Below are 18,466 nucleotides of genomic sequence, written 5' to 3' on the forward strand. Positions count from 1 at the left end.
CAGACTTTGTTTGGAATCGGTATTATACACGTTCCTGTGGCCGCCCTGACTGACACATGCCCCATCAGCAGCAGAAGGAAGCACCTGCCAGTTCCAAAGGCCCAGTTCTCTGTGGGCCCAAGTGCCTGAGTCAGAACCCGCCTCCCTTGGCTTAAGGCATCTTGTAGCATCTCAGTGAATTCACTTGCCCAGCCCTTCCGAGGAACTCGAGCCCAACTCCTCTGTCTACATAGCAAGGAGCACCTTCTTGATCTGGTGGCTGGAAATAGCAATGTCTGGGTGAGGTTGGTGGCACATAACTAACCAGCCAGGCTGGTCTCATCCCTTGCATGACTCACTTCCTCTGGGTGAACAGCCACTTAGGAGGCCCAGCCAGCTTCCTTGACTCTATTCTTCCCTGCTGAGACACAGAAAGGTGTTGGGGGGGGGGGGCCTTGAAATCGTGAAAAACAGAACTAGAATCCATTCCCACAAGCCCAGACCCCAGACCCCACTTCCCCAAGCCACTGAGCCACTCTGACTCAGACCAGAAGGGAAGGGACAGGGCCCGGCTGCCTGGGGTTGCAGGGCCTGCATGATGTGGAGGGCACAGACAGCGGCGTCCGGGGAGGACCCTGAGGCCTGCTCACTGGGCCTCTCATTTCATAACCTGCGTGCAGGGACACCTGGATATCCACATGTACGAGAACATGGTTGCACCCTTCCTGACACCTTACACAAATTAACTCAAAATGGGTCAGAGACACACACGAGAGCCAAACTACAAAGCTCAGCAGAAGACACAGGAGTAAGTCTTGGTGACACTGACTTAGGCAGTGATTTCTCAACTGCGACACCAGAAGCACAACCAAAAAAAGAAGGCAAATTGGCCCTCATTGAAGTCAAAAGCTCTTGTGCCTCAGAGAGCATCCTCCCCCTGACTCTGCTTTCACTAGCGTTTTCCTCTGTGCGTCTCCTCTCCTCATAAGGATATCAGTCATACCGGGTGAAGGGATCATTCTATTCCTGTGCCCTCATCTTAAGTAATTACATCCACAAAGACTGTATTTCCAGTCAGGTCACACCCTGAGGTACAGGGGTGAGGATTTCAACATGTCTATTCAGGGGCCACAATTCAACCCATAACATAGCTCAACAACAGAAAGACAACCCAGTTTTTAAATGGGCAAAGGATTTGAATAAATTTTTCTCCAAAGAAGATGTACAAATGACCAATATACACATGAAAAGTCATTAGGAAAATGCAAATCAAAGCCACATGAGATAGCACTTCACCCATCAGGATGGCTGTAATCAAGAAGACAAATAATAACAAATTGTAGGGAGTGTGTGAAGAAATTGCAACCCTCATACACTGCTGGGAAGAATGTAAAATGGTGCAGCTACTGTGGAAAACAGTCTGGCAGTTTCTCAAGAAATAAAATGTAGAGTTACTCATGACCCAGCAATTCCATTCCTAGGGACTTACCCAAGAAAATGAAACCAAGTCCACATGAGAATTCTCAGACACCTGTTCATGGCAGCGTTATTCCCAATAGCCAAAAAGTGGAAACCACCCAAATGTCCATCAGCCAATGAGCGGATAAACCAAACATGGCACATCTGGTACTCGGTGCTAACAAGGAATGAAGTACCCATATACGCCACAAAATGGATGAACCTGAGGCCCTTTGCGAAAGGGAAGGAGCCAGGCGCGAGAGGTCACGTGTTGTATGATTCCTTCCGATGAGATGTCAGGACAGGCAAATCGAGAGGGGCAGAAAGTGGGTTTGTGGTTGCCTCACGCTGGGATAGTTGGGGGACATGGGATGGTGATTGGCTTGGGGTTTCTTTTTGGGGTGATGAAAATGTTCTCTACTTAGATCGTGGTGATGGTTGTACAACTCTGAATATACCAAAATTACTGAATTGTGAACTTTCAATGGCTCAAATTCATAGCACGAGCGTCACAGGCTCTATCTTCTTTCTCATCAGAAAAGCAAGAGCTGGATCTCAGAAGATGACTTCTACCAGCCTCCCCAGGAAAGGCCTCCAGTGAGTGCCAAAGATGACTCGGTGGCACCTTCCCGAGGGACTCCAGAGTCAAGACCTGGTCTTCACAGGCATTTTTCTCAAGGACCAAAGAAGAGCTACTCCTGAGGGCCTTAGACAAAGCCTGTGTACCTTCCCCGGGAAGCAGGAATGCTGAGGCAGCCCCCACGCAGGAGCATAAGAACTTCCAGGTGATGCACTGCAGGCACATGGGTAGGTACCCCTCAGAGCCCTAGTTGCATAAGAACTTCCAGTAAGATGGGAAGGTGTGTAAGAACTTCCAGGTGATACAGCCTTAGGGAGATGGGAAGGTAAGCCTCGGGGTCCCCAGTGCATAAGAACTTCTCAGTGGTACGCCACAGGGAGATGGGGTGGTGACCCTCGGGGTCCTGGGTGGGCCAGTCTGCAGTGAGTGTGCCTTTCAGAAAGCTGTCATGTCCCGGGTCCCTACCCAACATGAGGTGTGTTCTCACAGGAAAACTTCATTCCAGAAAGTAATCCCAGGAGCACTTGTGCTTAGTCATTGAGCAAAGCATTCCAAGAAAAGTACTTTTATTTTCTGATAAAGTCATGCTCAAAGGTGCCTCCAGAGCACAATACTGTCTCGCCTCTCGAGCCTGGAAATATTTTTCCTGGAACTTCTCTATGAAACTTGTGACTGTGGAGGACTCTTGACCATAGCTCAGAGCAAGCCCTGCCCTTGGAACCCGAGGGTGTTCCTGGTCCTTCCAATGGCCTTTATCCCAGGTGTTTATGCAACACCTATGTGGGCTGTTTGGTGTCTCCCAGTGCTGTCCAGGGAGCCCAGCTTGATATCTATACCTGTGAAATTCTGGAAAGCCTGAAATAATCGCAGCCTTAATTTTCCGCAACCCTGTTAATTGGTTTCCTCCTGAAAACAGATAAACACAGTTTGTCCTAGAGCCAGTCCCCTTCACTCCTCATCTCCACTTGCAGTGACCCAGCAGGGAACTCAGCAGCTGGCAGGCCCTGGCTTGGGCAACATGGGTGGAGCTCGGTCTGCAGGCCGCTGTCAGCCCTGTGGTGGCTGGACTCTGGCCGTGCCAGTGGAGGAGGGCTGCGTGCCTAGGCCTCAGGCTCCCTGAGGGCAGAAGGCCCCTGTACAGCAGTTTGAAACCTCAAGGCTAGTCCAGGCTGGGAGAGAGGACTGAGTGGCTTTGGACCCCCTGGCTGGCGGCCGACCCTAAGAGCAGGGTGTACTGGAAAGCCTGTGGCATGGACACTCAGCAAATGTTTGTGGAGGGTCTGCGATAGGCCAGGCACTGTTCCAGGTGCTGGGGACACAGCAGGAAGCAAAGCAGCATCCTCTCTTTGTGGGGTGTGTGCTTTGAGGGGGAGACAGGAATGAAAGCGTCACTGAGTCAGCAGCGCATGGCCCTGTGTCAGTGAGCACCACAGAGGGCAACAGACCAGGGGTTTCAGTGGAAGGTGTGCAGTCTCATGCAGGGGCTGGGGATGCCCTCTCAAAGGTGACACTTAAGGAGTGGGGGTGGCTGAGGCGATACATTTCAAGCAGGGAGAACAAGTGCACAGATCCTGCGCCCAAGCCTGCTTGGCACATCTGGGAACAGCAGAGCCCAGAGCAGCTGGAGAGGAGGCGGGGCAGGCGCATACGTGAGGGGTCATTGGTGGGGCAAGCCCCTTGGCCTCCGCCAAAGGAGGTGGCAGCCTCTGTGGTCTGTTGGAGAGGGACGTGCTCTGGCTTGCCTTTAAGCAGGTCACTGCAGTCCCTACGTTGAAGGACTGCAGGGGGAGAAAGACCTCTTAGGAGACCACCAGGCCAGAATGGCACTGGCTGACCTGGGAGGCAGACCAGGAAGGTGAGAACAAGTGTGGAAGGTGGTACCAAGGGCTCGCGCCAATGTTGGGGGTGGAAGAACATCCCTGTTGGCTCTGAGGCCCTCAGCCCCAGCAGCTGGAAGGGTGTGCTTTGCAGTTTTGTGAGGTGAAGACATTCGGGAAGAGGCAGGCCCGCAGGGGGAGCATCAGGGCTTCGTTTGGGGCGTGTCTTTAGGCACTCACGGAGCAGGTGGATGTATGAATCTGAAGTTCAGGGGTGAGGTCCAGGCTGGAGATGAGAGCTGGGCGCAGAGCCCTGGGGAGCAGGAGAGGAGATAGGCCCGGCCTGCGCACTGGGTACTCAGGCCAAGCAGGGAGAGCAGCAGGCCAATAGTACAGAGGGCAGGGAGTTGAGGTGTGGTCTCCGGGTGTGGCAGCTGGAAGGTACTAGCAGCCATCCCAGGAGCAGTGTCAGTGCAATGAGGGGGACAGAAGCGCCCAGAACGGGCTCAGGAGGAGGGGGAGCAGGGAAGCCAGAGGCAGCTTCGATGATTCCTCCAGCAGCTTCTGGTAGGACTGAGGCTGTAACTAGAGACATCAAGATGGGGGCCGGCAGACTTGAGTGCGGGTGGGAAGACCCAGCAAAGAAGGGAGAAGGGGCAGTGTAGGGGAGAGGGCAGGCATTGGGGGGATGTCCTTGTCCTTGTCTAGGCGTGGGGGAGGAACTCTTGCAGAAATGGAGGAGTTGGCCTCACGGGAGCACAGGCAGTTCACCCCACAACAGAGGGGACAGGCAGGGAAGAGCTTGTGGAGGAGGTCTTCTGAGCGTTTTTATCTTCTTGTGGAGTGTCTGGGTCGTCAGGGAAATACAGGAAGCCAGTCAGCAGCAAGGGGCTTTTGGAAACCCATTAGGCGGCGCCCGTGGCTGGCCTGCGTCCTCCTGCAGGACACTGGGCCCCAGAGGTCACCTTGGGCAGGACCAGGGCAAACCGGGGTCTGAAGTGCCTCTTTCTCTCGCAGGACTGTCCAACCCATTCCAGGGGCTCCTGAAGCTGGGCACAGTGGAGCGGTAGGGCGCCATGGGCATCTGGAGGGAGCTCTTCTGCGAGCTGTCCCTGCTGGTGTTCCGCCTTTACCCAGGCCATGGGGAGCACACCTGCATGGAGAGCTGCCCCCTGCTGCGCTGCAAGACTGTGGGGCCATCTTACAGTGTCGGGTGCTTTGAGCTGGTCTTCTCCAGCTAGAGGCTGGCCCTGCAAGCCTCTTCACGGGACGAAGCCGAAGACTTGCTGGAGCATGTGCGCGAGGCCCTGCAGGTCTGGCCCCAGCAGGAGGATGACTGGGTGAATGTCCAGTACCCTGAGGAGCCCAAGGATGCCCCCGAGGGGCCCCTGGGTGCACCATTGGACCGGTCATCCTCGCAGGTTCCCAAGCCGGACACCATCAAGGAGTTGCTGTACTTGTACACGGACAGGACCTGTTTGCCCTGTTTTCTCCCCGTCCCTGGAGTACCTGAAGTGCTTCCACGTGAGGAACAACAAGAAGTTGCTGAGTGGCAGCCACGGCATGGAGACCATCTGGGACATCCTGCCAGACACCAGCCTCAGGGGCCTGGCCTTCCTCAAGACCATCACAGCCAAGCCGTCCTGAAGCTGCAGGTCGGGAACGCTGAGGAGGCTGCGCTGTGGCGAGACCTGGCCCGCAAGGTCCTGGCTTCCTACCTGGAGACAGCCGAGGAGGTGGTGACGCTCAGCGGGAGTCTGGGCAAAAACTGTCAGGAGGTGTTGAAGTCATGTGGGAGAATGGCTTCCTGCTGCAGCACCTAGCGGCCATTCTCACGGAGAAGGGCCTGGATGCCCAGAGCTGCGTCTGCACAGGTGCCGGTGCACCCCGCCCTTCCCTCAGTTTGCCAGCCCCTCTCTGCCTCCTGGGTCCCTCTGCCTCTCTCCAGGAGGCAATGAATGAGGCTTGCCTGTGGGGATGTGCCCTTGTGCCTCCACAGCCCCTGGGGCCAGCCTTCCCTCTCCTGCCACCTCTGCTGGGGGGTAGGGCCTGGGGGTGGCTCTGCTGCTCACTGCTCTGTCTCAGGGAATCACACCCACTTTGTCTTTTTTTTCTTTGAGTTGGCGTCTCACTCTGTCACCCAGGCTGGAGTTCGGTGGCATAATCACAGCTCCCCACAGCTTCAACGTGGGCTCGGGCGTTCCTTCTGCTTCAGTGTGCTGAGTAGCTGGGACTACAGGCGTGTGCCACCACGCCATGCTGATTTTTTAATTTTTGTAGAGACAGGATCTCACTTTGTTGCCCAGGCTGATCTCGGACTCCTGGCCTCAAGCCATCCTCCCACCTCAGCCTCCCAAAGTGCTGGGATGACAGGCATGAGCCACTGTGCCTGGCCTTCATCATCTTATTGCTATACTATCATATTCCTTTGGAGCCCAGGCATGGTGTCCCTCCAAATATTTATGCATGCTTTTGCAAGAGGATACCATTTTTTAAGTTATAATAATGAGCTCTTGCTATTTGCTACTGTCCAATAGGACTTTCTGTGATGAGAAATGCCACAGAGCTGTGTTGTCTGATGCCATGGTTGTGAGCCACATGTGGCTACAAGGTGCTCGAAATGTGGCCAGCTTGGCTGAGGAGCTGAATTTTCCATTTCTGTTTATGCAAATGGGCAGGGTACATGTGGCTTGTGGCTGGTGAACAGGACAGCGCGGCTCCGTCCACTGTTCCACAGCTCGGCTTTTTCTTCATTATGATGCAACTCCAAGTCTGCTCATCTGTGTCATCCTCATCATCACATCTGGTACTTGTGTGCTGGGCACTGTTTGGGTTATCTGATTTAATCCTTACAGCAACCTTATAGAGATAGACACTGCTGTTATTTCCGCTCCGAGATGAGGAAACTGAGGCACACCACTGGCAAGTACCTTGTCTCGGGCTCACACAGCTAGCAAGTGGCAGAGGCAGGATCAGGACCTTATTAGCAGGGCCCAAGCATCTCTGCTGTAGGCAGAATCCGAGGGCTTCCTCCCAGCCCGTACTGTTCAAGGCTGCGTGATGTTCCCACCTACGTTCTGTAGTTAGCTCTTTCCTGCCACCCAGGGGCAGATGGCATCTCTCCCCCATGGGCCCTTGGCGGCCTGTGATGTGGCTGCTGCTGCAGAAGGCCAGAGCGAGAGGTCGAGCCATAGTGAGAGAGCCATCATGTTGGGGTGCACGGAGGAACCTCCTTCGGGCGTCTGGAAGGAAGTGGCCTGTGGTCAGCCCCCGAGGCCAGGAGACGTCAGGCAGGGCAGAGCTTCTGCAGGCATCATCCAGGCCAGCTCTACCTGCCCATACCCAGTGCTCACCCTTGGCTCATCAGCCTGTGGGGGCCAGGCCAGAGGGGGCTCCAAGGCTTGCAGGGCTTGTGGGTGCAAGCATTGCCACCTGCCAGCCTACCAATGGCCATGACACCGAGGAACTTGGGCCTCCTCATCCCCCGGCACATGGCCCAGGCCAGGTAAACATCCCGCTGGCATCTGGTGTTTTACAGTTGGCAAGACACTTCCAAAACCTGTCTCATTTACAATCTGTAGTAACCCCAGGAAACAGCACTAGGAGCTGAATTTTACAGATGCTGAAATGCAGCCTTGAACAAACTAGGTGAAGATCAGGGTGAGGCAGTAATGAGCTGGTCCTGAGCCCCAGGGACCCTTCTCCCTCCCCTGGGGGAGCAGGGTTTGTGTTCAGGATCTGAGTCGGGCCTTGGCCTTTTACCCAGGCACACCCCATTCCCACTGCCATGGCCTGCACGGAGGGCCCTGCCCCACAGTTCTGAGGGCACAGGCAACACACACACTGCCCTGCCCCGTCTGTCAGCTTCCCACCCGCCAGAGCCCTGACCCCGGCCGCATCCCCCAGCTCTTCGCTGCTTGCCGAGGCCCTGACTTAGTTGGCTCCATTTCGGGTTCCTGCTGAGGGATGACATAGAGGAGGCTGGCACTGCGGGGGCAGTAGTGGGGACACTGAATCGGCAGCCAGTGTCATGGAGAAGAATGCAGGCACTGCAGCCAGCCATACCCAGGCTTGAATGCCAGCCATGGCATTTAATTGCGATGTGACTGGAAGGCTTCCTTTTTTTTTTTTTTTTTTGAGTCAGACTCTCACTTTGTCGCCCATGCTGGAGTGCAGAGGCATGCTCATGGCCACCGCAGCCTCAACCTGCTGGGCTCCAGCAATCCTTCCGCCTCAGCCTTCTAAGGAGCTGGAACTACAGATGCACACCACCATGCCCAGCCAATTTTTTGACTTATTATAGAGATGACATCTCGCCAAGTTGCCCAGGCTGGTATCTAACCTGTGGACTCAGATGGTCCTCTCAACTCGGCCTCCCAAAGTGTTGGGATGACAGGCATGACCTATTGCACCTGGCCTCTGGCAGGCTTCTTAACCTCTCTGAGCATGTTTCTTCAGCTGTGAAATTGTGACAGTTTGTACACTGTGTTGTTGTAAAGACTAATTAGTAGGGCTGGTTCTGAGTGGTGGAAATATGAGTGATGGTTAATTTTACCTTGTTACTTTCCTTTCAACAAAATGGACTAGTGGATCTTTGTGCCATAGCGGCTCCATGTGGCTAGGGCTGACCCTGGCCCCACACTCACCTGCCACCCATCTCCCCAGGCCGCTCCCGGCAGATTGGCTTCTCCTTTGTACGACCCAAACTCTGTGCCTTCTCTGGCCTCTATTACTGCGACAGCTGACACCAAGACGATGCCTCAGTGATTCCTGCCCGGATCATCCCCAACTGGGACCTTGCCAAGCACCCGGTAAGTCCCCGACACCCGTCACGGCCACACAGGGATGCTGGGTGCTAGGGAGCTCACGCCTCCTCGCTGCTGCTGTTCTCTGTGTGAGGAGTCTGGCCCTAGGGAAACTGGGTCACTGACTCAGGCACTGTGGCATCGGGGAGCAAACCAGAAGGCTGGGGCCTCCTGGGGCCCTGGGATGTTCTGTCATTGGTCGCCCCATCTCGGGGGAGTCCAAGGGTAGTTCCCTACAGCAACAGACAGCACTGTTCATGTCCACAGCACCAGCAACCAGACATGAGAGAGAGAGAGAAAGACAGATGGACTGACTGTCTTTAGGTAGAGATGACTAGGCAGTGAGATAGATAGGTGGACTGACTCTGTCTTTAGATAGATAGACAGGAAGATGGATACACAGACTACTGTCTTAGATTAGACAGATAGATATGATAGGTAGAGACGATGGATGGATGGGAAGGAAGGAAGGAAGAAGAGGATGGACTGGATGTATAGATGGCTGGTGGATGGGTGTGGGTGAATGAGCGGATCTACTGAGTCCTCCAAGGGGCCTTGCTCTCACCAGTCCTGTGTGGCCTCGGTGGCCACACACCCTTCAGGCCCTGCATGGCCTTACCTCGTGGTTTTGAAAGTGCACTTTTCTGGGGCTCCCCCCATTATTAACATAATACATGTTTGTTGTTAAACATTTTTAAATTATAGAAAAGTCCAAAGACATCACAGTTCCGTGTCATAGCCCGGAGGTGGTCACTGTTGACACTTCGGGGTATGCCCTTTTCTGGGCATTTACTGACATATGCATCTACTTTTTGTAATGTTGGGATCAGACTGGACCCACGCTGCCTGATGACGTGCTAGGTTCCCTTGACATGACCCCAGGGTCACCAGATGTTTTTGGACATGATGTCATCTGAGGTCTCTCCCACTCTCCTCCTCTCCAGCTGAGCTTGGCCACTTTCCAGCTGGGTGGCCAGGGGCAGATGAGCTTCAGCCTCCTCATCTGTGGAGGGGGTTGGCAGCAGAGTCTGTGTCGGGCTGCTGGTGGGACAGGTGTGGTGATGCATGCCAGCCACTTGGAACAGTGCCCCTCCCTTCCCGGGGCCACCACACCTCCTCCCCTCATTCTGTTGGTCAGGGTCTGCCTCAGGAGGCTCAAGCATGGCTTTCTACTGAGACCCAGACTTCTACTGAGACAGACACAGAAACACGAGGGAGAAGCCAGCTGCTCCTCACGAGAGCCAGTGAGAGTGTCTCGTGTGGCTGTGCCCTCATCGGAGTGCAGGAAGGTGACTCTGAATTTCACCAGCCTTGCCTCCCTGGGGAGGGGAAACCCCCAAAAAGTTGACCTCATATCGACTTTCTTGTTGTTTGCCTTGTCCACACCCCTGCCCTCAGTGTCAAATATTTGACTAACTACATACAGAAAATGAAACCTCAGAAACGCCAGGAGCCCTTTGAGCTCATACACACTCACTGTTGCAGGGTCCTGCTCCTGCAGTGACACTGTCCCCTTCCTCTGACTGGAACTCTCATGCCATTTCTGTTTCTAACTAGAAGTGACAATACTAGGCATATCTGAGACCAGGAACCCCGGCCCTCTCTCAGAGACCTCTGGGCCAGGAAAGACAGGAACATTCACTGCAAAGTGGCCGGCACACAGGGCCTTATTGTTTGCCATGGTCACTCTGGCTGGCTGGCTCATGCCTGGCCAGTCCTCGGCAAGATGTCGGCCCAGCCCTGGGGCTACTCTCTGTCCATCTCCTTCCTGTCCCCAGGATGACAGCAGGCCCTGAGGAGCATCTTTGGCAGTATTGGGTGCACATTCCTGCATGTTCTGTCATCTGAGCCTCACCCAGGGCCCAGGGCAGAGTCGGGGAGGAGCTGGGCTGAGACTTAGAGTGGCAGTTTGACCTGTCCCTAGGGAGTTTGCCCCTGGGCTGCTCTGGCGGGGGCCTGGTACCTCAGGGCCTAGCAGTGGGAAGAGAAGGAGCTAGTTCATTGCTGTGGAGGCCACAGTCCCACCTCCACACACAGGCAGTCCCAGGGGACAGTGGGGCCACTCCAGACACTCAAAGCTGCTGACAGCAACTCACGTTGACCAAGGATGTGGCATACTAGGGCTGACCCCGGCCCCGAGCTCACCTGCCACCCATCTCTCCAGGTGGGCAGATGGACTGTCTCCATCTAAACACAAGGTGGCCCCATGGGAACAACGCCCAGTGCTAGCTGACATCCAGCCAGGAGCTGGGCTCAGCACCATGGGCCAGACAGGGCAGCCACAGTGAACAGTGAGGCCCCAAAGCTGTGGGCCTAGGGGTTCTCCTTGTCCCTGTTTTACAGATGAGTAAGCCAAGTCACAGGAACCTAAGTTTCCCCAGGTCACACAGGTGGGAAGCAGTGGGGGCAGTATTCAGTCCCACTCTGACCCCATAGCCGTGGAGAGCAGCCCGGCCCCCTGTGCTTGTTGTGCAGGGAGGACAGCACAGGGAGGGCCTTCTCGTGAGCTGGCGTGGCAGCCTGGTGTCCAGGACAGCCCCTTGGCTCAGGCCTGCACTCTGCTTTCTACAAGCAGGCTGCTCCTCTGAGCCTCGGTTTCCTCATCTCTGGAGTGGGGATGAGGGAGTATGTGGTCTCAGTTCCTGCCAGTGTTTGGCAAGGAGCAGGTGCTGGTGACTGGCACTGGTGTCGGGGTCAGGGCTAAGGGCGGAACCTTCCCAACCTGGTCGCTGGTGTGAGGGGAGAGAGCTAGAAACTGGCGGAGCCGAGTGTGACCGGCAGCTCCCTGCGGCCGAGCCGCCACCTGGAGCACCATTGCCTTCAGGCAGGAAAATAGGGGCTGGGAGGCCCAGGGAGGATGTTGGCCAGAGGTCCCCTGCCTTGGCCTGCTTGGGGAGGGGCAGCACCGGTGTCCTCACAGGAAATGGGCTCAGAGCTGGACCCCAGCACAGCCGAGCTGTGTGACCTCGGCCGAGTCAAACTCTCTCTGAACCTCAGGCTCCTCACTGTCAAGTGAAGCTGGCACTTGGGCACGTGGGTGGGCAGGCAGCGCCTGGCCCAGCGCCCACTGAACAGCCGTCCCTGAGGACAGCAGGCCCTGAGGTTCCTCGCACAGATCCGGGCCCAGCCCCTCATCAACTTGCCGCAGGTAAACGCGTCTATACAACGAGCACGTGGAGCGGATGCGCCTGGTCAGGAGGAGCCTCTAGCAGCTGAAGCTTCTGGGGGACTACCTGGGCCTGTGCCACAGCGGCACGCTGAAGAAGCTGAGCAAGAGGTGAGGCCCGTGTGCCCGTGCACCTGCGCACCCATGCACCTGTGCCACACCAGCCTGCACGCACACCTGCGCCCACACCCACCCACACTCACCTGCGCCCACATCCCCACCCACAAGCAAACCTGCACTCACACACCTGCCCACATGCTGTGCCCCCACCCATGCATCTGCACCCCCACACCACCCACATGCACCTGCACCCCCACCCACCTACCTGTGCACCCACACACCTGAACACCTGCCCATGCTCCCATCCACGCACCTATGCATCCAAGCACCTGAGGCTGCACACCCACATGCCCACACGTGCCCGGCATCTACTTAGGAGAAACACCTGTTGGGTCTGGGAAACTACCTATTATTCGGGTATTCATTTGTTCACTCAAAAACGTGTGTTGAGAGCATACCAAGTGCCAGGAACTGGGCAGGGGTGTGAGTTACATTCTGAACAAGGCAGAGTTGCCCTGCCCTCTGAGGCCACTGGCCTGGCAGGGAGGGCAGGTGGGTCATCTGGTAACTCCACCTGGGGATGAGGGAGGGGTGGGACACCCTGGGGACAAAAGTGAGCCATCCAACCCAGACTAGAGCAGAGCCAAGCAGGGAAGGCTTCCTGGAGGAAGTGACTTCTAAGGTGAGGCCTGAAAAAGGAGTAAGAACTAGAAAGGGGAAGAAAGGGTGGAAGAGCGTTCCGGACAGGAGGAGCGACAGGAGCCGGCCAGGAAGGCACCAGACGGGCCGAGCAGGGAGAACCTGGCTGGAGCCACAGGGCCTTCACCCTCCCTGTGGAGGGGCTGGACTCCTGCAGAGACCTGCAACCCTGTGTAGACCGGTGCCTGCAGGGGGAGTTCCAGGCCGGCCCCTCACCTGCCATGCCCTGCTGCCATGGTTTGGTGATAGGCTTTACAGCCCCGTCTGAGCCGGCCTGTGGGGCAGAGTGCGGGCAGTCCTGCCTCTTCTCCTGGCCCTGTGAACATCCGTGGGCAGTGGCCCTGAGCGCCCAGTGTGTACCCACCCTTCTTGGGGAGGACTCGTTCGGAAGCAATGCAGAGTCGGGGAAGGGGGCGGGCAGCAGCTCTGCCCAGCGCGTCAGAAAGCCACCAGGCTCCTGGGCCTCAGCCTTCCCTTCCCTGGTGTGAGCCGGTGGTCCTGCGGCCCTGCAGCCTCCGGACGGCAGTGCAGGCTGCCTGCAGGACCTCATGGGTGTGGCAAGTGCCCGGAGGGCGCTGACCAGCTGCACAGGGGCCGGGGCACCCAGCGGAGATGGCATCTGAGCCGAGGGCTGTGGGTGTCTTTTCTTTTGTTCTTCTTTACAGAGATGGTCTGTCTTCAGAGGGAGGGAGGCTGATGAGAGGAATGCAGCCCACCACACCTGCCCTGCCTCACCCCGCCCACTTGTGCTGCCCCAATGCCAGTGGTACTGGGCAGTGTGCACTGACCTGGGTTTAGGAAAGTCATTCGAGAGAGAGAGGGCAGGAGGGTCTGGCTCCCTCGGCCAGGGGCCCTGGGTGGGGCGGGGGGTGCTCAGGCGCAGGGCCTGACCTCAGAGGGCCGCACCCACGGGCGAGGCCTAGGACTTCATCTGCCCCCAGGAGCCATGGGTGTTTTAAGCATGGGCTGTCGCATCTGACCGTTGGTTTAGAAAAGGCCACACTGGTAGCTGAGATGCAGGCAGTGGAGATGGAGCCCCGGGAGGCAGAGGGTGGGGCCAAAGCCCTGGAGCTGGCCAGAGGAGAGGCTGGGAGCTGCAGGTCTGAGATCTGAGATGCTGGGGAAGGCAGGAGGCACCCTCCCCTGCCAGTGTAGCTGCCCGGTCAGGCCCTCTAAAAGAAAGGGGCTTCCTGGCACACCTGGAACACGTCTTCAGGGGCAGAGAAGTCCGAGAGTGCCCTCTCAGGCCTCTGGAAGGAGCCATCACAGAAGCGCCCCAAGGGGGTCCCCACTGGACCTCAGGTGCTCCTCCCAATAGCCAGGGAGGGGTGGGCAGAGGAGGGGCTGGGGCTCCGGAGATGGGCAGTACCCAGTTCGCTGCCCGAGTCCACAGGCCTCCCTGCCCTTGCCGGGCCCTATCCTGCCCCTTCACTGGACACAGGAGCAGAGATACCACATCTGCTCCCACCCTCCACAAGAGTCCTGCAGGGTCCTCAGCACTTTCCCCCCTAGGCAGGCAGCCTCATGCTGGGGACAGGTGTGGGGATAGGGAAACTGAGGCACAGAGCAGGCCTAGGCCCCAGTGCATGTGGCTCTTTCTCTCCTGGAGGCCAGGAACAGAAGTGACCGCACCCCCGCCTGCGCCCTCTCCCGGCCTTGACCAGGTGCTGGGGAGAAACTGCACAGGCCTCGCCGAGCGCTGCGAGCCCAACATGCAGGGCTCCAGGCAGGCTGGCCTCCCCAATGACACGGGACAGGCAGCAGAGGCCAGCCACACCCCCCGCCCCTCACCCCGTGTTTTCCTGGTGATAAACGGCAGCTTCCTGTTCCCAGAGAGCAGGACATTCCCTGGGGAGCCCAGTATGGTACACTGGGGCCCACTGGCAGCATCCCCACCCCATGGATGCCACATGGCCTGCCTGGCTCCCCATCTTCACCCACACTGGCCCCCCCGATCATAGCTGAGGCCACCAGTCAGGAAGTGACTGAGCCCCCTTCCAGGGATCCCACAGCCTTGCCTCCGAGCCCCAGGGCCCAACACCATCCTGCCCCAGATGTCTGGGCATCCTCTGACCAAGAGTCCCCCCGCCCCCAGTACCCACATACACCATGGGGCCAGACGAGGCTGTTGCCGGGGTTTTCTGCAGGTGTTTCCTCCCTGTCCCACAGGATGTGACCACAGGTCCCTGCCACGGCATGGTAGAAACCAGAGCGGGGTGAGTGGCTGTGCCCCGGCCCTCTGCCCTGCCCCCAAGTACGTCTGCTGTGCTGGGACATGACCTGGCTTCTCTCACATAGCACAAAGACAGACACCTGAATATCCCTCAGCCATACCAGGGCTGCAGCAGGACAGAGGCCATGTGCATTTCTGTCCCAGCACTCTCCCTGGCATTCATGGTGGTGGCAATTATAATGGCCCCAGCTACAGGCATTCACAGGAACAAGAGCCAGACTCCTGCACTGGGTTCCAGCTGTCACCTCTACCTGTGTGACTTCGGGAAAGCTTGTTTAGTGTCTCTGTTTCCTCCTCTTTTCAAAACAGCCTCACGGGGTTATTGAAGGTAGAACACACGAATACGTACAAAGCGCTTGCCCCATTCCTAGTGTCCGTAGTGTCGTCAGCTTCCATGACCGTTAATTAGGTGTTTACTGTGTGTTTGGCACCAGGCCCAGAGCTTTGAGACATTTACATTTCTCAGGAGGAAGCCCAAGGCTCAGAAAGGTTAGGGGACTTGCCCAAGGCCCACCAGCAGTCAGTGACCTTGATGGCCAGGTCTGAGCCCAGGCTGCTCCGGGAGGGAGGTGTCCGTGCCAGTGAGTGCCGCCGAGAGGGCCAAAGCAGCACCACAGGCTGGCTGGGCTTGGAAGCTGCTAATGGCCTCTTATTTCCTGAAGGCTCAGCCACAGGAACTACCTCCTGGAGTGCCTCACCAGTTTAGCGTGGCTGACCTGCAGCAGGTGAGTCGTGCCCCCTCCCCTTCCAGAGGGCCCCAGGAGGTGGGGGAGGGGCCTGGGAGAGCCCTTCCCAGCTGCCCAGCCCCAGGGTCACCAGGGCCAGGCCCACCCCTGGAGACAACAAGCCTCAGGGTCTTCCCTGGGAGGACCTGGGTTGTGGGTCTGTCGGTCTGTCGGTCTGTCAGCGTGGATGTCGCATTGCCCAGCCCCAGTCCGGCCAGGGCCTTGTTCTGCCCACGAGGGAATGGGAGCACTCCCGGGGCCAGTGCCTCATGGCTGCTGCGTGTCCCCCAGATCTCAGAGGGTGTGCACCAGGCATTCCTCTGGGCCCTGATCACTTTCGCCTCCCAGCACATGTACCACTGCGACCTCTGCACCCAGCACGGCTTCATCTGCCAGATCTGCCGCCACCACGACATCATCTTCCCCATCTTCCACCGTCAGGTACACAGCCCGGCCCCTCCCTGCCCACCACCACCGCTGCTCTAGTTACAGCCCTCCCAGGAGCCCTCCCAGGAAGCCAGTCATTCTCCCCCACCCAATGCAAGGAGTCCCTTGGGCCTGGTTAGAGGCAGTGGCAGGTAGGAGGCATTTACATTTCTGACCACTGCACTGTGGGCATGGGGCTGGTGGCCCTCCCTGCCCTGTGCCGAACCACCCAGCAGCAGAGCAGGACCCATCCTGGCGAGGCCTGCGTTTCTTCCTGGCCCTCTCTTCCCTGCCCCTGCCCTCACCTGAGTGCCCACTCCCTTCCCGGCATCATAGCCCCCTTCTCTTGCCCAGGGACTCAGTCCCACAGGAGAAGTGCCTGGAAGCAGCAGTCAGCACTCTGCACCTTCCCAGGCTCAGGGAAGGTCGTCATCTTGTGTGCTCCATTCCCTCTCACTCCTGCAAGTCCGGCAAGTGCACATGTTCCAGGTCACCTCCCCGGCTCCCAGGGTCACACCCCCTCCAGGCTGACCGCAGGCCATCGACTGGCTTGGGCACCGTGACTTCCTGCCTTGAACTACAACGCACAGCTGGCCCTGACGCGTGGGGCGTGTGGGAGCTGCCAGCCGGTCTCGTGAAGCCACCACCCCCAAGGGCCGCCGCAGGACTGGGAAGTTTCCTGGGAGCAGGATTGCCCTTTGGAGGGGTCTTGGAGCTGGGCTGGGGCCTGGGATCATCTCCAAAGATGTTCAGAGCCCTAGGGACTGGGGGCCGAGCTGAGGCTCCCCCACACCCTGGACCTGCAGGCCTCTCAGCCCTAGCACCTGTGTGGCGTGGAGCTGGAGGCCCCCGGTGACCTACCTGTCACTGTCAAGTGAGCCCGCCCACCCCTGCTGAATCACCGACCCAGCCATGGAGCGGGTGGTGCACAGTGAGCCAAGGGGGTGGCAGGCTGGGGAGGCACCGTGTTCTGGAATGGAGGATGGGCGCCTGTGCGTGATGCTAGCACCTGAGTCCCCGGCACACCTGGTCAGAGCCGCCATTGTCTGAACCACCGAAGACACAGGAGCTCCACCTGGGGTAGGCCTGGGGGGACATTCCTGGAGGTGACCCAGCAGGTGGCTGGGGTGAGGCCTGGGTGGGTGACCTCCCCCGCCATGATAAGCCCCAGAGCCAGCCTTCTATCCCGCTCCAGAGAAGTTGCCAATGGGAGCTGGGCCATGCCCACACTGTTTTAAAATGTTATATGCAATAGACTCCTCGGGGGTGGCCCCCGGACGTGTGTGCCATGTATCCAAGAGACTGCCGTGTAATCCTGTGATCTGCAGTAAAGATGCGCTCTTGGGCAACCCTTTTGGGTCCCCTCCCACTGTGGGAGCTTTTCTGTCCTCTCAATAAATCCTGCTTTCTCACTTAAAAAAAAAAAAAAAGACCCGCTCTTTCTAACCACCTGTCTGGTGTCTAATCTTCCACTGCCACCGCTTACAGGCAGCCACCTGCTGCCATCTGGCAGGGCCCCTCTCCTGTTAGACCCTGGCACGGGGAGGGCTGGGGGTCATGGCAAGCAAGTGCCGGTAGGCAAGGGGCTTGCATGCAGGGTGGGCAGGGAGGAGAGGGCACGCAGTCCACAGAGCCTGCCGCTCCCTGCACTCAGGAGCCTCATGGGGTCGGATTTCCTTGGGGAGGTTTACTCGTACACCCACATTTAGTACCTGAAGCTGACCCCACCTCATGTGGCTTCTTTCCTGGTCTTCAGATGTCAATATATGGACCCTGGGCACTGCTGTGAAGCCTCCAGAACGTGGGAGAGGTTTCAGGGGAGAATAAAGGAGAGGAGAGGCTCGGAAGGGCAGGCTGTCTGGGCAGGGCCCCCGATTTACAGCTCAGGGTTTTAGGGCTCAAAGCAGCCTCTGCCTGGCTGTGGGGAGAAGCCCAGGAGCCCTCCCAGGGAGGCCTGCCGCCATCCGCTGTAGGAACAGCAGAAGGAAACAGGAATCCCCAGGGAAATCGGGACCGGAAGATGGGACAGAAACACACAGGCAGGGCTGCAGTCCCGCACTCGAAGATCCCTTGCAGCCCACGTGGGGGGCACCCTCCACAGCGTGAGCCCCAGCTTCCCCCAAGGGCCTCGCCTCCTCCAGGGCAGTCGGCGTGGGCCAGAGAACTGGGTTTGAGGGGAGTAGGGGGTGGGGGCGTAGCGGGCTGGGGCGGGTGGCCTCAGCAGAGCGCCTTTGAGGACGAGGACCCCGCCCCTTCTCCCCTCTGCTGGAAGGAGGATGGGAGGCTTGGCCACCCCAGCCCAACCCAGAGCTCAGCTTAAGAGTGGTCGTGACAGTGACGAGTGCCCCCACGCACGCGCTCAGGGCATCTCAGTTAACCTTCCCAGCAACCCTGGGAGTGGGCGCCACTACTTCGAGTCCACAGGAGAGGAGCCAGCAGAGCTGGGGAGAGCTCAGAACGAAAGGCCAGCAAGGGGCAGAGCTGGGCAGCACGCCCGCTGGACCCTGTCGAGGGCCGT

General features: G+C 58.0%; 1 pseudogene; it reads left to right on the top strand.

Annotated features, from left to right (window-relative positions):
- Nucleotides 1-1,974: 1,974 nt before the first annotated feature.
- Nucleotides 1,975-15,963, top strand: LOC103250727 (annotated as a pseudogene).
- Nucleotides 15,964-18,466: the final 2,503 nt, after the last annotated feature.

Source organism: Carlito syrichta, unplaced genomic scaffold, assembly GCF_000164805.1.
Source record: "Carlito syrichta isolate Samal-C Ts95f unplaced genomic scaffold, Tarsius_syrichta-2.0.1 Scaffold131860, whole genome shotgun sequence".
NCBI lineage: Eukaryota > Metazoa > Chordata > Mammalia > Primates > Tarsiidae > Carlito > Carlito syrichta.